We start from the raw sequence: 22,380 nt of genomic DNA, 5'->3' as shown, positions 1-22,380 counted from the left end.
TCTTCCAAGACTCCCTAAACTTTCCATACTTACCCTTTGTTCTTTCAGGAATGTGACTTTCCTAAATCCTAATCAACTGGCGTTTGAAAGACTCCCACATGTCCGATGTAGATTAACTATCCAACAGTCGCACCCAATCCAAATTCTTCGATTCCTGTCTAATGTTATCGTAATTTGTCTTTCCCCAGTTTAGCACCATAACGTGAGGGTTATCCATGTCCAAAAGTACCCTAAAGCATACAAAATTGTGGTCACTACTCCCAAAATGTTCCCCTACTGAAACCTCAACCACCTGTCCAGGCTCTCCCCAATACCAGATGTAGTACTGCCCCTTTGCTATGTTGAACTATCTGCATATTGCATCAAGTAATATTCCACATGCTCACCACTCTGGTGAAATTTCTCCTCATCTCTGTCCTAAATGGTCTACCCCGTATCCTCAGACTGACGTCTGGTACTGTACACTCCCACCATCAAACCTGTCAAGTCCTGTTAAAATATTATAGGTCTCTATGAGATCCCCACCCTCCCTCATTCTTCTGAACTCCAGCGGGTACAATCCTAACTGATTCCATCTCTCATACGTCAGTCCTACCATCCCAGGAATGAGTCTGGTAAACCTTCGCTGCACTCTTTCTCGAGCAAGAACATCCTTCCTCGGATAAGGAGACCAATACTACACACAATATTCCAGGTATGGCCTCGCCCTGTCCTGTATAATTGCAGCAAGATATTCCTGCTCCTGTACTCTAATCCGCTCGCAATGAAGACCATCATATCATTTGCCTTCTTTAACGCATTTCTCCAAATTATACTGTATCTGCCATTCATTTGCCACTCACTCAACTTGTGCAAATCACACTGAAGGATCTCTGCATCCTCCTTACAGCTCACCCTCCCACGCAACATGTGTCATCTGCAAATTTGGATATGATCATTGAAATCATTAATATATAGGATGGTGTAGTGGTTAGCACAGCTGCCTCATGGAACTGAGGATCAGGATTCACTCCCGGCCTTGGGTCACTGTCCATGTGGAGACAGGTTCTCCCCGTGTCTGCATGGGTCTCACCCCCATAACCCAAAGATGTGCAGGGTAGGTGAGTTGGTCACACTAAATTGCCCCTTAATTGGAAAAAAAGAATTGGGTACTTTAATTTTTTTTTAAAAATCATTAATATGAATATCTTGCATCCGAGCACCGATCCCTGCGGTACCCCACTAGTCACTGCCTGCCAATTTGAAAAAGACCCATTAATACCTACTCTTTGTTCCCTGTCTGCCAACCAGTTTTCTATTCACTCCCATGTGCTTTTATTTTACACACTAATTTCTTATACAGGACTTTGTCAAATGCCATCTGAAAGTCCAAATATAATAATAATAATCGCTTATTGTCACAAGTAGGCTTCAATGAAGCTTCTGCAGAAAGCCCCCAGTCGCCACAATCTGCCGCCTGTTCGGGGACGCTGGTACAGGAATTGAACTTGCGCTGCTGCCTTGTTCTGCATTACCAGCCAGCTATTTAGCCCAGTGTGCCAAACCAGCCCCTATACCACATCCACTGGCTCTCCCTCATCAACTCTACCAGTTACACCCTGGAAGCATTCCAGTAGATTTGTCAAGCATGATTTCCCCTTCATCAATCCATGCTGACTCTGTCCGATCCTGCCACTGGTTTCTCAGTACTTTGCTATAAAACCTTTGATAATTGATGCTAGTATTTTCCCCACTACTGATGTCAGGCTTACTGGTCTACAATTCCCTGTTTTCTCTCTATCTCCCTTTTTAAATAGTGGAGTTACATAAGCCACCCTCCAATCTGCAGGAATTGTTCCAGAGTCTGTAGAATCCTGGAAGATGACCACCAATGCTTCCACTATTCCTAGAGCCACTTCTTTAAGACCTTTGGGTTGCAGATTCTCAGGCCCTGGGGATTTACCAGCCTTCAATCCCATCAATTTCCCCAACACCATTTCTCTACTAATATTAATCTCCTTCAGTTCCTCCCTCTCACTAAATCCTGCATTCCCCAACATTTCTGGGGCAGGATTTTCCGACCGCCCGCCAGGTTGGAGAATCGCAGTGGGACGGCGGCACCTCCGCCGGCTGCCGAATTCTCTGACTCTGATGATTTGCCCCGGGGGGGGGGGGGGGGGGGGTGGAATCGCGCCGCACCAGTATGCGGCCACTGGCCACCCCCCCCCCCCCCGCCCCCAGTGATTCTCTGGGCCGAGTGGCCACCTGATTTTTTGCCTGTCCCACCGGTGTAAATTGGAGTAGGTACTTACTGGTGGGACCTGGTGGCATAGGCGGCCTCCGGAGTCCTCGAGAGGGCACGGGGGGATCTGGCCCCAGGAGGTGCCCACACGGTAGCCTGTCCCGCGATCGGGGCCCACCGATCTGCGGGCAGGCCTGTGCCGCGGGGGCACTCTCATCCTCCGTGTCGGCTGCTGTGGTCCTCCACCATGGCCAACGCGAAGAAGATACCCCCTGCGCATGCGCTGGGATAACGCCAGCACACGCTAGCACTTGCCACATTCGCCAACTCGTGCCAGCTGGTGGAGGCCCTTCGCCTCCAGTTGACGTGGTGCCAAGCCCCATGCCAGCTAGCAAGGCGCAAACCACTCTGGCGCTGGCATAGTCTCTGACTGTGCTGAGGATTCTGCACCTTTGGGGTGGCCCGACGCTGGAGTTGTTCACGCCACTCCTTCCCGCCGGACTTGCCCGGCCCTCCAATTTCCGCACTATCCTGCCCCGGTATCTGATTTGTGCCCTCATTTGTGAAGACAGAACCAAAGTATATATTTATTTGCTCAGCCATTTCTTTGTTCCCTATTATACATTCCCCTGTTTCTGACTGGAAGGAACCTACATTTATCTTCACCAATCTTTTTCTCTTCACTTACCTATAGTAACTTTTACAATCAGAATAATTTCCTGTTTTATTCCATTCCCACTGCAGTTTGGGCGTCTGTATACGATGCCTATTTTTTTTTTTTTGCCCCTTGGTGTTTCTCAGTTCTACCCATAGAGATTCCATATTGTCGGAGCTAATGTCCTTCCTCACTATTGTACTAATTTCCTCTTTTTTTTATAAATTTAGATTACCCAATTATTTTTTCCAATTAAGGGCCAATTTAGCGTGGCCAATACACCTACTCTGCACATTTTTTGGGTTGTGGGGGCGAAACCCACGCAGACACGGGGAGAATGTGCAAACTCCACACGGACAGTGACCCAGAGGCGGGATCGAACCTGGGACCTCAGCGCCGTGAGGCGGTTGTGCTAACCACTAGGCCACCGTGCTGCCCCTAATTTCCTCTTTAACCATGGGTAGCACGGCAGCACACTGGGTCATTGTCTGTGCAGAGTCTGTGTCTGTGTGGGATTCCTGCGGTTGCTCCCGTTTCCTCCCACAAGTCCTGAAAGACGTGCTGTGAGGTGAATTGGACATTCCGAATTCTCCCTCTGTACCCAAACAGGTGCCGGAATGTGTCGACTGGGGGATTTTCACAGCAACTTCATTGCAGCGTTAATGTAAGCCTGCTTCTGACAAGAGTAAAGATTTTTATTATTAACCAACACTGCTATTGCACAGCCTTTTCCTTTTTGTCTGTCCTTCCAAAATACTGAATATATTCAGTTCCCATCCCTGATTATCCTGCAGCCATGTCTCCATAATCCCGACTATCTCACGCGATTCACTTGGTTATGCCGTCTGCAGTCACACCAGGGAGTTCACACTGCGGAGAGGCTGTTCACCTGCCCTCAATGTGCAAAGGGGTTTTGTAATTCATCGCACTTCCTGAGACACCAACAAGTTCACAACTGATTACAGGGATTGGATTCTGCTGTTATTATTTCTGTTCTCAATTACATCCAGGACTACATTTTGTTCATTCTGTTGGTCAATGGGGATGGTCAGAGGGTTTCTTTCTGCTGGACTGGCCGGTCTCACGGCTTCGTCTCCAGTGGGCTGATTCTCTCTGAGCCTTCTTGCGAACATCTGGTTTCACATTTCACAGGGATCAGAGTGAAAGGGGGTTTGGAGGTTAGAAGATATTTCATGATCAGGGGAATAGATGGAGTAGACAGTCAGAGATTATTTCCCCCGGGTAGAACAAACCGTTACACGGGGACATAAATTTAAGGTGAATGGTGGAAGATATAGGAGGGGGTTGTCTGTGCTGTATTTATTATGTTTGATGACCATTTCTGTTTGGAAACCGCCAAAATCATGCCACATTGCCATGAAGATGGGGCGGTGGTGGTTACATGGTGTTTAATTTATCTTGGTGCTTCTCACAGAAGAAAATTATTAGGGTATGAGGGGCAAGTTGTCTCAGGTGCACTGGAAAACGACATTAAATAGTATGGTGGGAGACAGGCAGTCACTAATATTTAAGGAATTATTACAGATTTACACTGGGATCGGTTAGCTCAGTTGGCTGGATGGCTGGTTTGTGCTGAGTGACACCAACAGCACAGGTTAAATTCCCATAATGGCTGAGGTTAGCCATGGTCTGTGTCAGTATTTATGCTCCACATGATCCTCCACCCACTCCTCTATATCTCACTTCATCAGCATCTCCCTCTATTCCTTTCTCGCTCATGTATGTATCTGGCTTTACATTCATTGGATTCATGCTGTTCACCTCAACCACTCGGTGTGGTAGTGAGTTCCACATTCTCACCACTCGCTGGGTAAAGAGGTTTCTACTGAAATTCCTATTGGATTATTGAATCCCTTTATCATTTTAAAGATTTCCATCAGGTAATCCATAAGTCTTCTCTTTTCCAGAAAAAAAGCAGCCCCAGCCTTTCCTGAGTGTTAAATGCTCTCAGTTTTATATATTAGAACAAAGAACAAAGAAAAGTACAGCACAGGAACAGGCCCTTCGGCCCTCCAAGCCCGTGCCGACCATGCTGCCTGATCAAAATAAAACCTTCTACACTTCCTGGGTTCGTATCCCTCTATTCCCATCCTATTCGTGTTTTTGTCAAGTTGCCCCTTAAATGTCACTATTGTCCCTGTTTCCACCACCTCCTCCGGCAGCGGGTTCCAGTCACCCACTACACCCTGTGTAAAAAAAAAACTTGCCTCGTACATCGCCTCTAAACCTTGCCCCTCGCACCATAAACCTATGCCTCCTAGTAATTGACCCCTCTACCCTGGGGAAAAGCCTCTGACTATCCACTGTGTTTATGCCCCTCTTAATTTTGTAGACCTCGATCAGGTTGCCCCTCAATCTCCGTCATTCCAGTGAGAACAAACCAAGTTTATTCAACCACTACTCATAGCTAATGCCCTCCAAACCAAGTAGCATCCTGGTAAATGTCTTCTGCACCCTCTCTAAAGCCTCCACATCCTTCTGGTAGTGTGGCGACCAGAATTGAATACTATACTCCAAGTGTGGCCCAACTAAGGTTCTATACAGCTGCAACATGACTTGTCAATTCTTATACTCAATACCCCAGCCAATGAAGGCAAGCATGCCGTATGCCTTCTTGACTACCTTCTCCACCTGTGTTGCCCCTTTCAGTAACCTGTGGACCTGTACACCTAGATCTCTCGGACTTTCAATACTCTTGAGGGTTCTACCATTCACTGTATATTCCCTACCTGCATTAGACCTTCAAAAATGCATTACCTCACATTTGACCGGATTAAACTCCATCTGCCATCTCTCCACCCAAGTCTCCAAACGATCTAAATCCTGCTTTATCCTCTGACAGTCCTCATCGCTATCCGCAATTCCACCGACTTTTGTGTCGTCTGCAAACTTACTAATCAGACCAGTTACATTTTCCTCCAAATCATTTATATATACTATGAACAGCAACGGTCCCAGCACTCATCCCTGCAGAACACCACTAGTCACAGCCCTCTAATTAGAAAAGCACCCTTCCATTGCTACTCTCTGCCTTCTTTGACCTAGCCAGTTCTGTATCCACCTTGCCAGCTCACCCCTGATCCCGTGTGACTTCACCTTTTGTACCAGTCTACAATGAGGGACCTTGTCAAATGCCTTACTGAAGTCCATATAGACAATATCCACTGCCCTACCTGCATCAATCATCTTTGTGACCTCTTCGAAACCCCTTCGCAAAATTTTATGAATCTTTGCTACACCATATCCAATGCCTCTATTTCCTTTTTCTAAATGGAGATGACCAATGTTGACAGTGCTCCGAGTGTAGTCTAAACCTGGTAATCGAGTTGAACATTTCCTCCGTGCTTTTCAATTCTATCCCTTCAGAATGGAACCCTATATATGAGTCCCACACTTTCGGAAAATCTGAAGTTCTACGAGAATGGCACCAGGGATGAGGGATTCCAGTTAGTAGGAGTGACTGGAACAGTTACATTTCTGTCCTGAGATCACAGCATCTGGAGGGTGGGGAATGGGGTCATTTCACCCTTTGAGACCATGTCGGCTCCCTGTGGAACAAGCCAGTCTGTCCATTACCCCGTTCTATTTCTAAATCCCCGTAGGTTTATTTCTCTCCGTGCCCGTCCAATTTTGTATTGAAATCCTTCCATCATCTCTGCATCTCCTACCCTCATAGGCAGTAGGTTCCAGGTCATTATCACTCACTTTATATGTACACAAGGCTGTTTGAACACAGAGGAGTCCATTTGGCCCATTTTCCCATGCCAGCTCTTTGGACAGCGACCCATTTAATTCCATAGTTCGACTATTTTGTTTTCTTTTTCAGAATGTACCAAATTCCCTTTTGGAAGTTACAGTCCAATGAGATTCCAGCACCATTTATGGACAGTGCATTCCAAATCTCAACAACTCGCTGTGTTTTACAACAAATAATTGCACATGGTGTGTCTGGTGTTTCACAGAGTATTCAAAATGGTGTCAACACCTTGGTTATTACACAAAATTAAGGCTCAATCTTTATCAATGATTCTGGTGAGGACACAGAGTGTAATATATCTTAGTTTGCGGACAATTAGAACAAATGTACATTTCTATAAAACCTCTCACTACCACTGGACCTCCTAAAGTGTTTTAAAGCCAATGGAGTACTTTTGAACCATATTCACTGTTGTAATGCAGGAAGCTGGAAGTACTCGTGTGTGATCACATTTAGTTTTTAAATTGTTATTTTCATAGTGTATTCACTGTCATTAGTAACAAGGTCAAGGAAGCCCTTTTATACCTCGAACATGTGGCTTCCTGCAGCCATTTCACCGTCTGTACCTGTACCTTTTCTATATTAAGTATGTATTGATTTAATAGCAAAAAAACAATAATTATATTAATGATTATTCAGTAGTGAACATTGATTATCATTAGTGAATTGGTGTATTGGGTAATTATATTGCAAAGATTAGATCTTTATTGTAGAAAATTACACTATCAACCAAAATGTTCTCAGAAACTGCAGAGCTGTCAGAACTTGTTTGAAAAACTAAATTACTTTATAATTTTGAGAAGTTACAAGACATCATATTCTGCCAAGCCTATGTGGCTAGGTAGTGGAGTAATGGTATTGTTACTGGGCTAGTAATCCAGAGACCCCGGTTAATGCCCATACCAGCCTCCCCGGACAGGCGCCGGAATGTGGCGACTAGGGGCTTTTCACAGTAACTTCATTGAAGCCTATTCATGACACTAAGCGATTTTCATTTCATTTCATTTCAATGCTCTGGGGATCGAATCTGGCTATGACAGATATTGAAATTGAATTAAAGTCTCAAATTAAAAGTCTAATGATGACATTGTTGATGTTGTAAAAACCCATCTGGTTCACTAATATCCTTCAGGAAACCTGCTCTCCTCACGTGGCCTGGCCGACACGTGTCTCCAGAGTGACAGCAATGTTGGGATTGACTTCAACGTGCCCTATGAAATAGCCTCGCAAGACACTCAGTTCAAGGGCAATTGGATTGAGCAGTAAATGCTGATCCAGCCAGTGACGCCCACCTCCCATGAATGAATAAATTTTAACAAGGCCCATTGTTCAATCTGAAGACTGTCTCTTTGATTGGATTTGATTAATTATCACGTGTACCGAGGTACAATGAAAAAAATTGTTCTGCGTACAGTCCAGATAGATCGTTTCATACATGAAAAAACAAAGTGCGGATCTTGGCAGTTTGCTCAGTTCACTAAAGAATTTAATGGCTTTGTAGACACAGATTAACATGTTAATCACCATTCAAACATATCTAATGGTAATGTGTGCTTGTGGTAATACCACTGTATATATATATATATGTGTGTGCCTCTATTAGGGGATGTACAATAGTACCGGCTATTACAGGTTTGTCGGTAAGCCCCTGCCAGCTAGCTCCGCCCACAGAAGCAGTATAAATATCCGTGCGGTCTCCTGAGCTGCCATTTTACAGCTCCACTTGAGGTAATAACATCTCAAGGTAATAAAGCCTCTTTTGTACCGTTTCGTGTTTCTGTGTGCAATTGTTAGCGCAACAGTGCTCATATAGACAGACACAAACGAATCAATAACTGAATGAGAGGCAATCTAGAGAATTAACTGAACCAACTTGTTGAAAAAAAGTCTTCTTGATGGAGAAACAGGAAAAGCTTCTCAGGGAGATGAGGACATCCAGGCTCAGTACGAATTTGCTGTTACCCCTCCTTTCTTATACATGAATGGTATTTAGGCTGCAGAATTTTTCACATCAAAACACAGGGGTCAAATATAAGCAACACATAATTCTCATTTCACTTCCATTTAACTATATTTGACTTTGTTTAAAAGCTGACTGTGGTCAAACTGAACAAAGCATCATGGGATTTGTATTACCCAGTTAACAACTTTCTTATTTCAGAGTTATTCAATTCAGAATGAAGATATATATAATAAATAAAAATACTGATGTTAAGCATTGAATAATGAAACAAAAATTGAGTAAATGTGGATGATTTTTTTCTGTAGGGCGACAAGAATGATGTATTAATAATTGAAGAGAAAGCATTGTTCCGTTAGATATTTGCTGAACAAATGCTTTAGTTCAATATAAGTTCTATTTCTTCTGGTCTGGTAAGTTGAGACATTTGTTTTAAAGAAACAGACGTCTTCTTGTAAGAAGTGACACGGCCTCTCAGCCGAAGCATGAGAATAATAATCGCTTATTGTCATAAGTAGGCTTCAGTGAAGTTTCCGTGAAAAGCCCCTCGTCGCCACATTCCGGCGCCTGTTCAGGGAGGCCGGTACGGGAATTGAATCTACATTGTTCTGTATTGCAAGCCAGCTATTTAGCCCACTATGCTAAATCAGCCCCTGCTGCAACAAGACAGTTCAGATGAATGTGTCACTGGTCCTTTGGCTGCCACATTGCCAGCTGTGCCTGTAATGTAGTGTGTATCACATTCACCTCACAGGCGAAAGGTCCCCAGTTCGAAACCAAACAGAAACATCACATGCTTCAGGTTTAGTCTGTGCTGAATACTACCTCAATCTCGTAACTGGTCTTCATCAAAGAAAAATATCAAAAGCCATGCACAACTATGGGCCAGTGACGCAATGGATAATGTGTCTGACTATGAATCAGGAGAATCCAGGTTTGACTCCTGGCTGACTCTGAGTTCAATGTTTTGGCATCCGGTTTAGCTCAGTTGGCTTGACAGCTGGTTCTTGAGCAAGGTCAACAGGGCATGATCAATTCTCGCATCAGCTGAGTTTATTCATTAAGGGCCTGACTTCTCAATTTAACCCCTCGTTTGAGGTGTGGTGATCCTCAGGTTAAATCGCCACCAGGCAGCTCGCCCCTTCAAAACGGAGAGCAGCCAATGGCCAATAGGGACTCTGGGGACTTTATTGAATCTGACCTGAATCTTCTGCATTACCCGGTTGTTATATTTGATTTCCCCTTGACCTCAAATATTCATTCAACAAATCCAGAAGTACTGAATTTTCAAGTCGCAATGAGAAGCAAAACGTGTTCCGATCTATGATTCTACATTGGATCCAATGATGTGTTCATTTCCACTGCAGCTTGACTCATTACTGGAACAGACACTGTGTTTGTTACTCTCCAAGTGAGTGAATCCTTTGCTGTTTATCCTCTGGGGCAGCCTGAGCCTGTGGCCGCTCTCACCATCTGTCACCGTCACAATGCCCGTGTGATTGATGGCAGCTCCAGACCAATCGGAAGAGGAGGGGCGGGCTGGAGGACCGACTGGGAGCAGCTGACCTCCAACCAATTGGAGTGAACGAGGGGCGGGGCCCGCTGTGATTGAAGCATGCGCAGTGTGGGTAATGGCGAGGGACAAGGACTGTGTCTTCAGATCCGAAATTGGTAACAAACGATTAACGATATGGAGGGAGCGAAAGATCGTAGGTTTGGGCGGAAACGTTCTCTGAGCACTTTGTGTGAGTCATTATCTTCAGAAAAAAGTTTACGCGACCCAGTTTGTACCGAGCGGAGCTGCAGCTCATATTCGCCTCAGATTAACGGCCGCCATCTTTATTGGATGTGCATCAGGGCGCATGCGCGTTTGTTCAATGAGTGGGAGGAGCTTGTTCCCCATTGTTCAGAATGGAGACAACTTGTCCATCAAACTGGATTAGTCTTTGACTCCCAATTTCTTATGAAGCAAAGCGGTGGCAGAGATGGAAAGAAAAGGAAGCCAATCCCTCTCTCCAGATTTCACTGTTTTATCAGACATTCTGTCCCATGTGTCCAAAGCTCTGCGGCTCTGTTCAACCCTGAGGAGACGTCACCCTCAAATCGAGGGACTGCTGATGACGAGGGTCAGTGTTCAACGGGGGGCATGAGCGGTCATTCTGGACCCATAAGCAGGAGGGGAGAATGTTGTGAATTTCTATCCTGGACTGACAGTGTTTAATTTTGGAAACTCCTTTTGCAGGGGATTAGTAGGGGAGGATTTACACACAGCAAATTCAAACCAGGAGAAATGTTTATTTTTCCTGAATTTTATTTCTGGACTGACAGTGATGCCTTTGTAAACTTCTTTCACAGGGGCTTAGAAAGGGATTCACAGACAAGAAGCTCACAACCAATCCTCACATCAAATGAAAGAAAATCGCTTATTATCACGAGTAGGCTTCAAATGAAGTTACTGTGAAAAGCCCCTAGTCGCCACATTCCCATCTTAAATAGCACTGAATAGAGTGAGAGCTGAGCGGTGACAGGCCCGGGTTACCGGCCGCCATCTTTCCAGAGGACAATGCACCGCGGGGAAAGGGCTGGTTTAGCACAGTGGGCTAAGACAGCCGGGTTGTGATGCAGAACAGGACCAGCAGCGCGGGTTCAATTCCCGTTCCAGCCTCCCCGAACAGGCGCCCGAGGGTGGCGACTGTGGGCTTTTCACAGTAACCTATTTGAAGCCTACTTGTGACAATAAGCGATTATTATTATTTTGAGCTGCGAGTCTTGACCGGATGCCAACTCTCCCGGATTGACTGACTGGAGTCTCCAGGATTTTATTTTAATCATTTGTGGCAGTCACTGGCTGGGCCAACATTTATTGCCCATCCCTAATTTCCTTTAAACCGAGTGGCTGGCTGGCCATCTCGGAGGGCATTTAAAGAATCAACCACATTTCTGTGGTTTGAACCGTGTTGGCCAGACCAGGTAAGGATGGCAGATTTACTTTTCTGTTCATTCATGGGATGTGGGTGTCGCTGGCTGGGCCAGCATTCACTGCCCATCCCTAATTGCCCTTGAACTGAGAGCAGCTCAGAGAGCATAGAAAGCATCCTATCACCACAGAAAGCATCTTATCTGGCCGCATCACAGACTGGTATGGCAACTGCTCGGCCCAGGACCGCAAGAAACTTCAGAAAGTCGTGAACACTGCCCAGTCTATCACACAAACCTGCCTCCCATCCATTGACTCTATCCACACCTCCCGCTGCCTGGGGAAAGCGGGCAGCATAATCAAAGATCCCTCCCAGTTGGCTTACTCACACTTCCAACTTCTTCCATCGGGCAGGAGATACAGAAGTCTGAGAACACGCACAAACAGATTAAAAAACAGCTTCTTCCCCACTGTCACCGGACTCCTAAATGACCCTCTTATGGACTGACCTCATTAACACTACACCTGTATGCTTCATCCGATGCTGGTGCTTATGTAGTTACATTGCATATCTTGTGTTGGCCTATTATGTATTTTCTTTTATTCCCGTTTCATCCCATGTACTTAATGATCTGTTGAACTGCTCGCAGAAAAATACTTTTCACTGTACCTCAGTACACGTGACAATAAACAAATCCATCCATCCATTTTAAGGGTCAACCAGCTGACTGTGGATCTGGAGTCACATGTAGGCCAGACCAGGTAAGGATAGAAGATTTCCTTCACTGAAGGACAGGAGTGAACCATGTGGGTCTTCACAACAATTGATAATGGTTTCATGATCATCAGTAAACTTTCAATCAATTCAAATTTTACCTTCTGCCTTGGTGAGATTCATGTCTGGGTGTCTGGAAAATCATTGGGACAGAAAAAAATATTTTTGTGACTCTGGAACATGATTAGAACAGTAAAAATATTAATTTTGGGTCTCTGGAAAATCATGAGGACAGTAAAAAAGATTTTTGAACATTTCTCTTCAGTGGATATAAAACGGAATGAAGGTTGTTTGGCTGACAGTCCATAAGACCATAAGACATAGGAGCGGAAGTAAGGCCATTCGGCCCATCGAGTCCACTCCACCATTCAATCATGGTTGATTTCAACTCCATTTACCCGCTCTCTCCCCATAGCCCTTAATTCCTCGAGAAATCAAGAATTTATCAATTTCTCTCTTAAAGACACTCAACGTCCCGGCCTCCACCGCCCTCTGTGGCAATGAATTCCACAGACCTACCACTCTCTGGCTGAAGAAATTTCTCCTCATCTCTGTTCTAAAGTGACTCCCTTTTATTCTAAGGCTGTGCCCCCGCGTCCTAGTCTCCCCTGCTAATGGAAACAACTTCCCTACGTCCATCCTATCCAAGCCATTCATTATCTTGTAAGTTTCTATTAGATCTCCCCTCAACCTCCTAAACTCCAATGAATAGGGGCTTTTCACAGTAACTTCATTGAAGCCTACTCGTGACAATAAGCGATTTTCATTTTCATTCATATAATCCCACGATCCTCAGACGTTCATCATATGTTAGGCCTACCATTCCTGGGATCATCCGTGTGAATCTCCGCTGGACCCGCTCCAGTGCCAGTATGTCCTTCCTGAGGTGTGGGGCCCAAAATTTCTCACAGTATTCTAAATGGGGCCTAACTAGTGCTTTATAAAGCCTCAGAAGTACATCCCTGCTTTTATATTCCAAGCCTCTTGAGATAAATGACAACATTACATTTGCTTTCTTAATTATGGACTCAACCTGCAAGTTTACCTTTAGAGAATCCTGGACTAGGACTCCCAAGTCCCTTTGCACTTTAGCATTATGAATTTTGTCACCGTTTAGAAAATAGTCCATGCCTCTATTCTTTTTTCCAAAGCGCAAGACCTCGCACTTGCCCACGTTGAATTTCATCAGCCACTTCTTGGACCATTCTCCTAAACTGTCTAAATCAGGGGTGGGCAAACTTTTCCGTGCAAGGGCCACATTCAAAAATTCACAATTCACAAAGGGCCGCATAGTATATTAAGTAAAATAATTACTTCACCCGGTTATGATTCTGGGCGCCTCATATAGAACATAGAACAGTACAGCACAGAACAGGCCCTTCGGCCCTCGACGTTGTGCCGAGCAATGATCACCCTACTCAAGTCAATGTATCCACCCTATACCAGTAAGTAACCCAACAGCCCGCCTCCATTAACCTTAAAAAAAATTTAAAAAAAAAAAAAAAATTTAAAAAAAAAAAATTTTTTTTTTTAATGACTTGGCGGGCCGCAGAAATACCTTTGGCGGGCCGCATGCGGCCCGCGGGCCGTAGTTTGCCCACCCCTGGTCTAAATCTTTCTACAGCCTCCCCACCTCCTCAATACTACCTGCCCCTCCACCTATCTTTGTATCATCGGCAAACTTGGCCAGAATGCCCCCAGTCCCGTCATCTAGATCGTTAATATATAAAGAGAACAGCTGTGGCCCCAACACTCAACCCTGCGGGACACCACTTGTCACCGGTTGCCATTCCGAAAAAGAACCTTTTATCCCAACTCTCTGCCTTCTGTCTGACAGCCAATCGTCAATCCATGTTAGTACCTTGCCTCGAATACCATGGGCCCTTATTTTACTCAGCAGTCTCCCGTGAGGCACCTTGTCAAAGGCCTTTTGGAAGTCAAGATAGATAACATCCATTGGCTCTCCTTGGTCTAACCTATTTGTTATCTCTTCAAAGAACTCTAACAGGTTTGTCAGGCACGACCTCCGCTTACTAAATCCATGCTGACTTGTCCTAATCCGACCCTGCACTTCCAAGAATTTAGAAATCTCATCCTTAACGATGGATTCTAGAATTTTGCCAACAACCGAGGTTAGGCTAATTGGCCTATAATTTTCCACCTTTTTTCTTGTTCCCTTCTTGAACAGGGGGGTTACAACAGCAATTTTCCAATCCTCTGGGACTTTCCCTGATTCCAGTGACTTTTGAAAGATCATAACTAACGCCTCCACTATTTCTTCAGCTATCTCCTTTAGAACTCTAGGATGTAGCCCATCTGGGCCCGGAGATTTATCAATCACTGACAGGAGTCAATCACTGTCGTTTTTTAAAATAAATTTAGAGTGCCCAAATAATTTTTTCCAATTCAGGGACAATTCAGCATGTCCAATGCACCTAACCTGCACATCTTTGGGTTGTGAGGGTGAAACCCACACAAACACGGGGAGAATGTGCAAACTCCACACAGACAGAGACCCAGAGCCAGGATCAAACCTGCGACCTCGGCACCGTGAGACTCCGGTGCTGACCACTGCGCCACCGTGCTGCCCTAGTCAAACAATGTTCTGTAAGGCAATGAGTCCTTTTGCTTCCCAATTGGCCGAGGAAGGCAGTGTGTCACAAGGATGGATGTGTTGACCAATTAATGGCTGGAGGATGGGGGCAGGTCATGTGATCAAACCTCCAGGAATACATTTAATCAAAGTTGGCGAGGAGAAAATGTTGTGAATTTCTATCCTAAACTGACAGTGAGGTTTCTGTAAATTTACAGGATACTGGAAGTGAAGGTTTAACAGATGGAAAACTCAAACCAAACGTCACATCGCGATCTGACAGAGTCACTTGATTCATCAGAACCTGAATTTCAGCAGCATCTGGGTGTGGAAGGTAAAAGGTTTGTCTGTTCTGTCTGTGAGGGAAGATTTCAGGTCTCAGTGTGACTGGAAAAGCCCCGAGATTCACGAACCCTGGTTAGACCAAACCTGGAGAACTGTGTTCAGTTCTGGGCAACAAACCTGAGGAAGGATAGAATGGCCTCGGAGGGAGTGTAGCACAGATTTACCTAAGTGATATCTGAAACCCCCGGGGTTAAATTACAAGGCGAGAATAGACAAAAATGTCAGAGTCAGCTGGTAGCATGGTGGCCCAGTGAGTAGCACTGCTGCCTCACGGCGCCGAGGTCGCAGGTTCGATCCCGACTCTGGGTCACTGTCCGTGTGGAATTTGCACATTGTTTGCGTGGGTTTTGCCCCCACAGCCCAAAGATGTGCAGGTTAGGTGGATTGACCACTCTAAATTGCCCCTTAATTGGAAAAAATACTCATAATTTATTTTTTTTAATTTTAAAAACAAAAAATGTCAGAGTCATTATGGGCAGGGAAGGGCATTTGGTCCATTGAGTCCATGCTAGCTCTATAATTGGCACGGTGGTTAGCACTGTTGCTTCACAGCGTCAGGGACCCGGGTTCGATTCCCGGCTTGGGTCACTGTCTGTGCGGTGTGTGCACGTTCTCCCTGTGTGTGTTGTGGGTTTCCTCCGGGTGTTGCGGTTTCCTCCCACGAGTGCTGAAAGCCTTGCTTGTTAGCTGAATTGGACATTCTGAATTCTCCCTCCGTGTAACCCAACAGGCGCCGGAGTGTGACGACTTGGGGATTTTCACGGTAACTCCATTGCAGTGTTAATGTAAGCCTACTTTGACAGTAATAAAGATTATTATTACCTGGAGCAATCCAGTCAGAGTCATTCTCCTGCTCTGTCTCTGTATCCTCACAGGTTTATTTCTCTCAGGTTTCTATCCAATTAAAAAAATAAAATCATTTATTGTGTCTATTTCCAAACTCCGTCACAGGCAGCAAGTTTAACGTCATTGCCACTGGCTGTGTAAAAACATTCTTCCTCATACCTCCTGGACCATTTGCATGCATAGATATCGAGCAACGTAGAAAATAGGAGCAGGAGGAGACCATTTGGCCCTTCGAGCCTGCTCCACCATTCATTACGATCAGAGCTGATTAGGCTCAATAGCCGAATCCCACTTCCCCCCCCCCCCCCCCCCCCCCCCATATCCTTTGATCCACTTCGCCCTCAGTGCTGTATCTAACTACTTCTTGAAAACATGCAATGTTTTGGCCTCAATTAGTTCCTGTGGTGACAGATTCCATAGGCTCACCACTCTCTGGGTGAAGAAATGTCTCCTCATCTCTGTCCCCGTATCCTCAGACTGTGACCCCGATTTCTGGACACACCACTATCGGGGACATCCTTCCTGAATCTACTCTGTCTCACCCTGTTTTTCTTTTAACATAAGTTTAGAGTGACCAATTATTTTTTTGTAATTAAGGGGCAGTTTTAACGTGGCCAATCTACCTACCTTGCACATCTTTGGATTTGTGGGGGTGAGACCCACGCAAACACAGGGAGAAGGTGCAAACTCCACACAGACCATGACCCGGGGCCAGGATTGAACCCGGGTCCTCGGCGACATGAGGCAGCAGTGCTAACCACTGAGCCACCGTGCCACCCACTTTTTATAGGTTTCTATGAGATCCCCCTCATTCTTCTGAACTCCAGCGAATACAATCCAAACCAATTCAACCTAACCTGCACATCTTTGAACTGTGGGAGGAAACCGGAGCACCCGGAGGAAACCCACACAAACACACGGAGAAAGTGCAAACTCCACACAGTCAGGGGGAGAATTGAACCCGGGTCCCTGGTGCTGTGAGGCAGCAGTGCTAAGCACCATGCCACCCCCTGTCTTGCAACCCTCAAGAGAAAAAAAAAGCCTTATCCCCATCTGAAAAGGGTGACCACTCACTTTGCAACAATGACCCCCGTGTCCCAGATTCTCCCACAAGAGGAAACATCCTCTCCACATCCACCCTGTCAAGACCCCTCAGGATCTTATATCGTTCAATCCAGGTTTTACCCAAAACTTTAAATCTGTGTCCCGACTGCTTGTACGATCAGTGAATGGAAACAGAGTTTCTTTGTCCACCCGATGGAAATCTGGCATAATCTTGTGTCCCTGAATCAAATGTCCCCTCAACCATCTTTGCTGGAACCATTCTGGTAAATCTCCTCTGCACCTTCTCCAAGAACCTTCCCATTCTTCCTGAAGAGTGGTGACCAGAGCTTTATAAAGATTCATAGAATAGAATTAGAACTGTAGAATTCCTACAGCGCAAAAGGGGGCCATTCGGCCCATCAAGTCTGCACTGATTCTCTGAAAGGGCACCCTGTCTAGGCCCACACCCCTACCCTGTCCCTGTAACCCCATAGCCCCACCTAACCTGCACATCCCTGGACACTAAGGGGCAATTTATCACGGCCAAGCCACCTAACTTTCCCTTCTTTGGACTGTTGGAGTAAATCTGAGCACCGGGTGGAAACCCACACAGACACAGGGAGGAAGTGCAAACTCCACACAGACCAGAATTGAACCCGGGTTCAATGCTAACTACCGTTCCACCAGAAGCATAGTTTTGGTATCAATATTACTGTTTATGAAGCTCAAGATCGAATTTGCTTTGCCATCAACTCTCTTAATATGTCTTGTAGATGTACAAAATTCCTCTTCACCTCTTTCTCTCTCCTCCCAAAGAGGCCAGTTGCGTTTTTGTGACAATTCTGCCATTTTCATGGTCACTTTTTCCCAGAACCGGCCCCACAAATGACCAGATTCATTCAGTTCAATTTCACAACCTGCTTTTGTGTTTTTCTAAAATAAATTTAGATTATCCAATTCATTTTTTCCAATTAAGGGGCAATTTAGCATGGCCAGTCCACCTATCCTGCACATATTTGGTTTGTGGGGGTGAAACCGACGCAAACACGGGGAGAATGTGCAAACTCCACACGGACAGTGACCCGGGGCCAGGATCGAACCTGGGACCTCGGAGCCGTGAGGCAGCAGGGCTAACACACTGTGCCACCGTGCTGCCCGCCTTTGTGTTTTTCTGGGTTCTCTCTCACTCCCTATTTTCTGTTTTAAATCAGTTTCACAGGGTGTTCGAAGGAGAGTGAAGTTAAAACTCACCACTATTCTTAGAATTCCCCCTATACCAAAAAAAAGGTTGATATTCTAAATGGTGAACAGGGATTCTCACTCCCTGACTCCGATGCAGGCTTCTGTGGGTGCTATTCAGGTCAAACTATCTTTTCAAGTTATCCCCCGGTATAACCCATACCTTCACCGAAGAATTTTACCTACTTACCCCTTAATAGCATCGATGTCCTGGGTCCTGCGTTGTTAAGGAAGTAAAGTCGGCTAATAACCACTTTTTCAGGTTAAGTTAAGTTATTTTATTATTATAATTTTTTCTTTTAAAAGCTGCAAAGATCTTGCTTCTGGATGCTGCTGGTTGGTTGTAGAAACCTTCAGGCCCACCTTGGCAATCGATCTTCTTAAAATCTGGTCTTCTTGAGTTGTATTCGCTGGTGAACTCGGTTGCTGTGTCCTGTCCTTCCCATGCACCGAGCTGTGAGAGCTGGCTCTGCTAGCTATCTCTCAGCTGACTCTGACTCCTGTTTAAATTCTAGTCTTCCTCAGATGTATAACTGTTTAAACTCGGCTGCTTGCCTTGTCTTTCCCATGACCGAGCTCTCTCTCTCTCTCTCTCTGAGTTCTCCTCCCTTTCTCTCCTGTTGCTGGTTTCCTCTGTGCTTGTTGCTGCTGCTCCCTGGGTTTATATTCTCTTTCTGAGAGTTATTAAGTTTTAACGACTTTATTGTGAATGAGCTTGTTTCACTTTGATAGTTTAAAAGTATCTTTGATGTAAACATTTTACTACAACTAATTATTCATTTTGGGCATATCGTCTCCTCTCAGATCTGATTAAACAATGCTTTGGTTTCAATAGTTAACTTTTATTTCTGTGATTTCGAATTGTTTAATTTTCCAATTGTCCCCAGCTCATAACTTTGCCTTTGATTTTGACTTAAATGATGTTTCTCGTAGACAGGTCGTCTCCAATTTTCTTTTAATTGACTTGATGTTCATAGAATTTTACACTTTAGAATTGACACCAAATTCGACTGAGCATCTTCCATCCTTTCCAGCTGTTTACTAAGAGAGTTTATTTCAATTATGGTGTGAAACTTTGCTTTTAGCTGTATGCTAAAATTTAACTTGGTTATGACTTGAAAGACTTGCCTGTTTTAAACATTCGTCACTTAATGCAATTGAAACTCTCATCCATGCTTTTTCAGATGCTTCCTGAGATAGTTACATTCCATGAAGGTGTGAGCCATTGTTTTAGCTTACCACATGAAACCTGTGTGTTTGATAAGCCTGCTTGTGAGCAAGAATCTGCATTTTACAACCCTGCTCTTTGAAGCTGCTATGAAACTTTTGTGGGATCTTTCCCTGTATCCTCTCAAACCAGATATTGCCAGACTTCCATGTTTCAAATGACACATTTTTCTGTATTTTCAAGAACAAGAGGCTTCAAAGTACAGAAACTCAAACCAAGCATCACATCAGGATCTGACAGAGCCCTCAATTTATCATATCCTAAATATCAGCGGATTTTGATCATGGAAGGAAAAAGCATCGTTCACAGTGGGGAGAAACCGTACACGTGTTGTGTGTGTGGACGAGGATTCAGTCAATCATCAGGCCTCACAAGCCACAAATTCAGTCACACAGAGGAGAAACCGTGGAAATGTGCGGACTGTGGGAAAGGATTCACTTACCCATCCAGGCTGGAAACTCATCAACGCAGTCACACTGGGGAGAGACCATTCACCTGCTCCAAGTGTGGGAAGGGATTCACTCAGTCATCCACCCTGCTGAGTCACCAGCGAGTTCACACTGATGAGAGACCGTTTCAATGTCCAGATTGCGGGAAGTGCTATAAACGTTCTGGGGAACTAATGTGCCATCAACGTGTTCACACTGACGAGAAACCGTTTAGGTGCTCTGACTGCGGGACTGGGTTCAGACGATCAGCTGATCTCGCTGTACATCAGCAAATTCATACTGGGGAGAGGCCATTCGCCTGCTCCAAGTGTGGGAAGGGATTCATTCGGTCATCGGCCCTGCTGAGACACCAGCAAAGTCACACTGGGGAGAGATCGTTCACCTGCTCCGAGTGTGGGAAGGGATTCACTCACTCAACCAACCTGCTGAGTCACCAGCGAATTCACACTGGGGAGAGACCATTCACCTGCTCCAAGTGTGGGAAGGGATTCACTGAGTCATCCACACTGCGGAAACACCAGCGAGTTCACACTGGGGAGAGACCATTCACCTGCCCCAAGTGTGGGAAGAGATTCAGTCACTCATCCAACCTGCTGATGCACCAGCGAGTTCACACTGGGGAGAGACCATTCACCTGCTTAGAGTGTGGGAAGGGTTTCACTAAGTCATCCCACCTGCTGAGTCACCAGATAATTCACACTGGGGAGAGGCCATTCACCTGCTCCAAGTGTGGAAAGGGATTCACTCAGTCATTCAACCTGGTGAGTCACCAGCGAGTTCACACTGGGGAGAGACCATTCACCTGCTCCACGTGTGGGAAGAGATTCAGTCACTCATCCAACCTGCTGAGTCACCAGCAAGTTCACACTGGGGAGAGGCCATTCACCTGCTCCAACTGTGGGAAGGGTTTCGCCACTTCATCCCACCTGCTGAGACACCAGCGAGTTCACACTGGGGAGAGACCATTCACCTGCTCCGAGTGTGGGAAGAGATTCACTCAGTCATCCAACCTGCTGAGTCACCAGCGGATTCACACTGGGGAGAGACCATTCACCTGCTTAGAGAGTGGGAAGGGATTCACTCAGTCATCCAACCTGCTGAGACACCAATGAAGCCACAAGTAACCACAGTGATTGGATTTTGCTGTTACTCACATTCAGGACTGAGCCATATTCATTTGGGTCTTTTCTGCTGATAACAAACTCCAGCCCATTTACAGGGGCTAATATTCTGGCTAAAAATCAAATAAATTAGATTTGTGTTAAATACGCAGTGTGTTGAAACTTTTTGATATCTCTGACACAAGTTAGTTTCTTTTGAAGTACTCTCGCTCTCCCCATCTCTTCCATCCTCACCTCCAACAAGAAGTGTGAGGAGCTTGTGGAGATTCTTTGTGACTGAGATTGAGTAAATCCGATCAGCTGCCTCTGCTGCTTCCCTCCCTTCCACAAACCCACCGGACCAAAATGTCTCTAAATTACATCCTTTCCCAAGCCCTGAACCCACATCTTTCTCTAGTTTCTCTCCCACCTTCTCTCCTGCCCTCTGAGAGCTCATCTTGTCCATGAGACCCAGCTCCTGGCCCATCGACCCTATTCCCACTGAGCTACTGATCAGCCAACTACCCTGTGACAACGGATATTGTCAACATTTCTGTCTCTTCAGGTACTGTTCCTCGGAGAGAAGACAGACAATCCGGGAGGTTGGATGCAAGGGCGGCACGGTAGCACAGTGGGTAGCACCGTTGATTCACAGCACCTGGGACCCGGGTTCGATATCCGTCTTGGTCATTGTCTGTGCAGAGTCTGCAAGTTCTCCCCGTGTCTGCGTGGGTTTCTTTCGGGTGATCCGCTTTCCTCCCACAGTCCAAAGATGTGCAGGTTAGGTGGTTTGACTGTGCTAAATTGCCCTGAGTGTCCAAAAAGATTAGGTGGGGTTGCTGGGTTGTGGGGATAGGGTGGAGGCATGGGCTTAAGTAGACTGCTCTTTCCCAGGGCTGGTACAGACTCAATGGACTGAATGGCCTCCTCCTGCACTGTAAATTCTCTGATTCTATGAGGTGAGATTGTCCTTTCTGAGCTCCAGCCAGGTGATACTAAACACTCAGGCGGGAAAGACAAAAATCTACAACGTGTTTAAAACAGCTGATTTGTTTCACCAATATCCAGGATGTTAAACTCCAGTCTCTTCGAGGTTATTTTCATCAGAAACAAACTCCAACGATCAGAGTAAAAACCTCAAAGCTCTGGTACAGATAGATGCCATTTGGCCCATTGTGTGTGTGCTGGCTGCAGTGGAGCTATTCAGCTTAATCCTATTTTGCAGATCTC

General features: G+C 45.5%; 1 long non-coding RNA gene across 1 annotated transcript; it reads left to right on the top strand.

Annotated features, from left to right (window-relative positions):
- The first annotated feature begins 10,229 nt into the window (after positions 1 to 10,229).
- LOC119960692 lies at positions 10,230 to 19,608 on the top strand. Its single transcript, XR_005459488.1, has 3 exons — positions 10,230 to 10,359; positions 15,118 to 15,233; positions 19,558 to 19,608. It is a non-coding gene; the product is annotated as an uncharacterized LOC119960692 (long non-coding RNA).
- Positions 19,609 to 22,380: the final 2,772 nt, after the last annotated feature.

Source organism: Scyliorhinus canicula, unplaced genomic scaffold (assembly GCF_902713615.1).
Source record: "Scyliorhinus canicula unplaced genomic scaffold, sScyCan1.1, whole genome shotgun sequence".
NCBI classification, from domain to species: Eukaryota; Metazoa; Chordata; class Chondrichthyes; order Carcharhiniformes; family Scyliorhinidae; genus Scyliorhinus; species Scyliorhinus canicula.
This window is presented reverse-complemented; position numbering and strand designations above follow the sequence as displayed.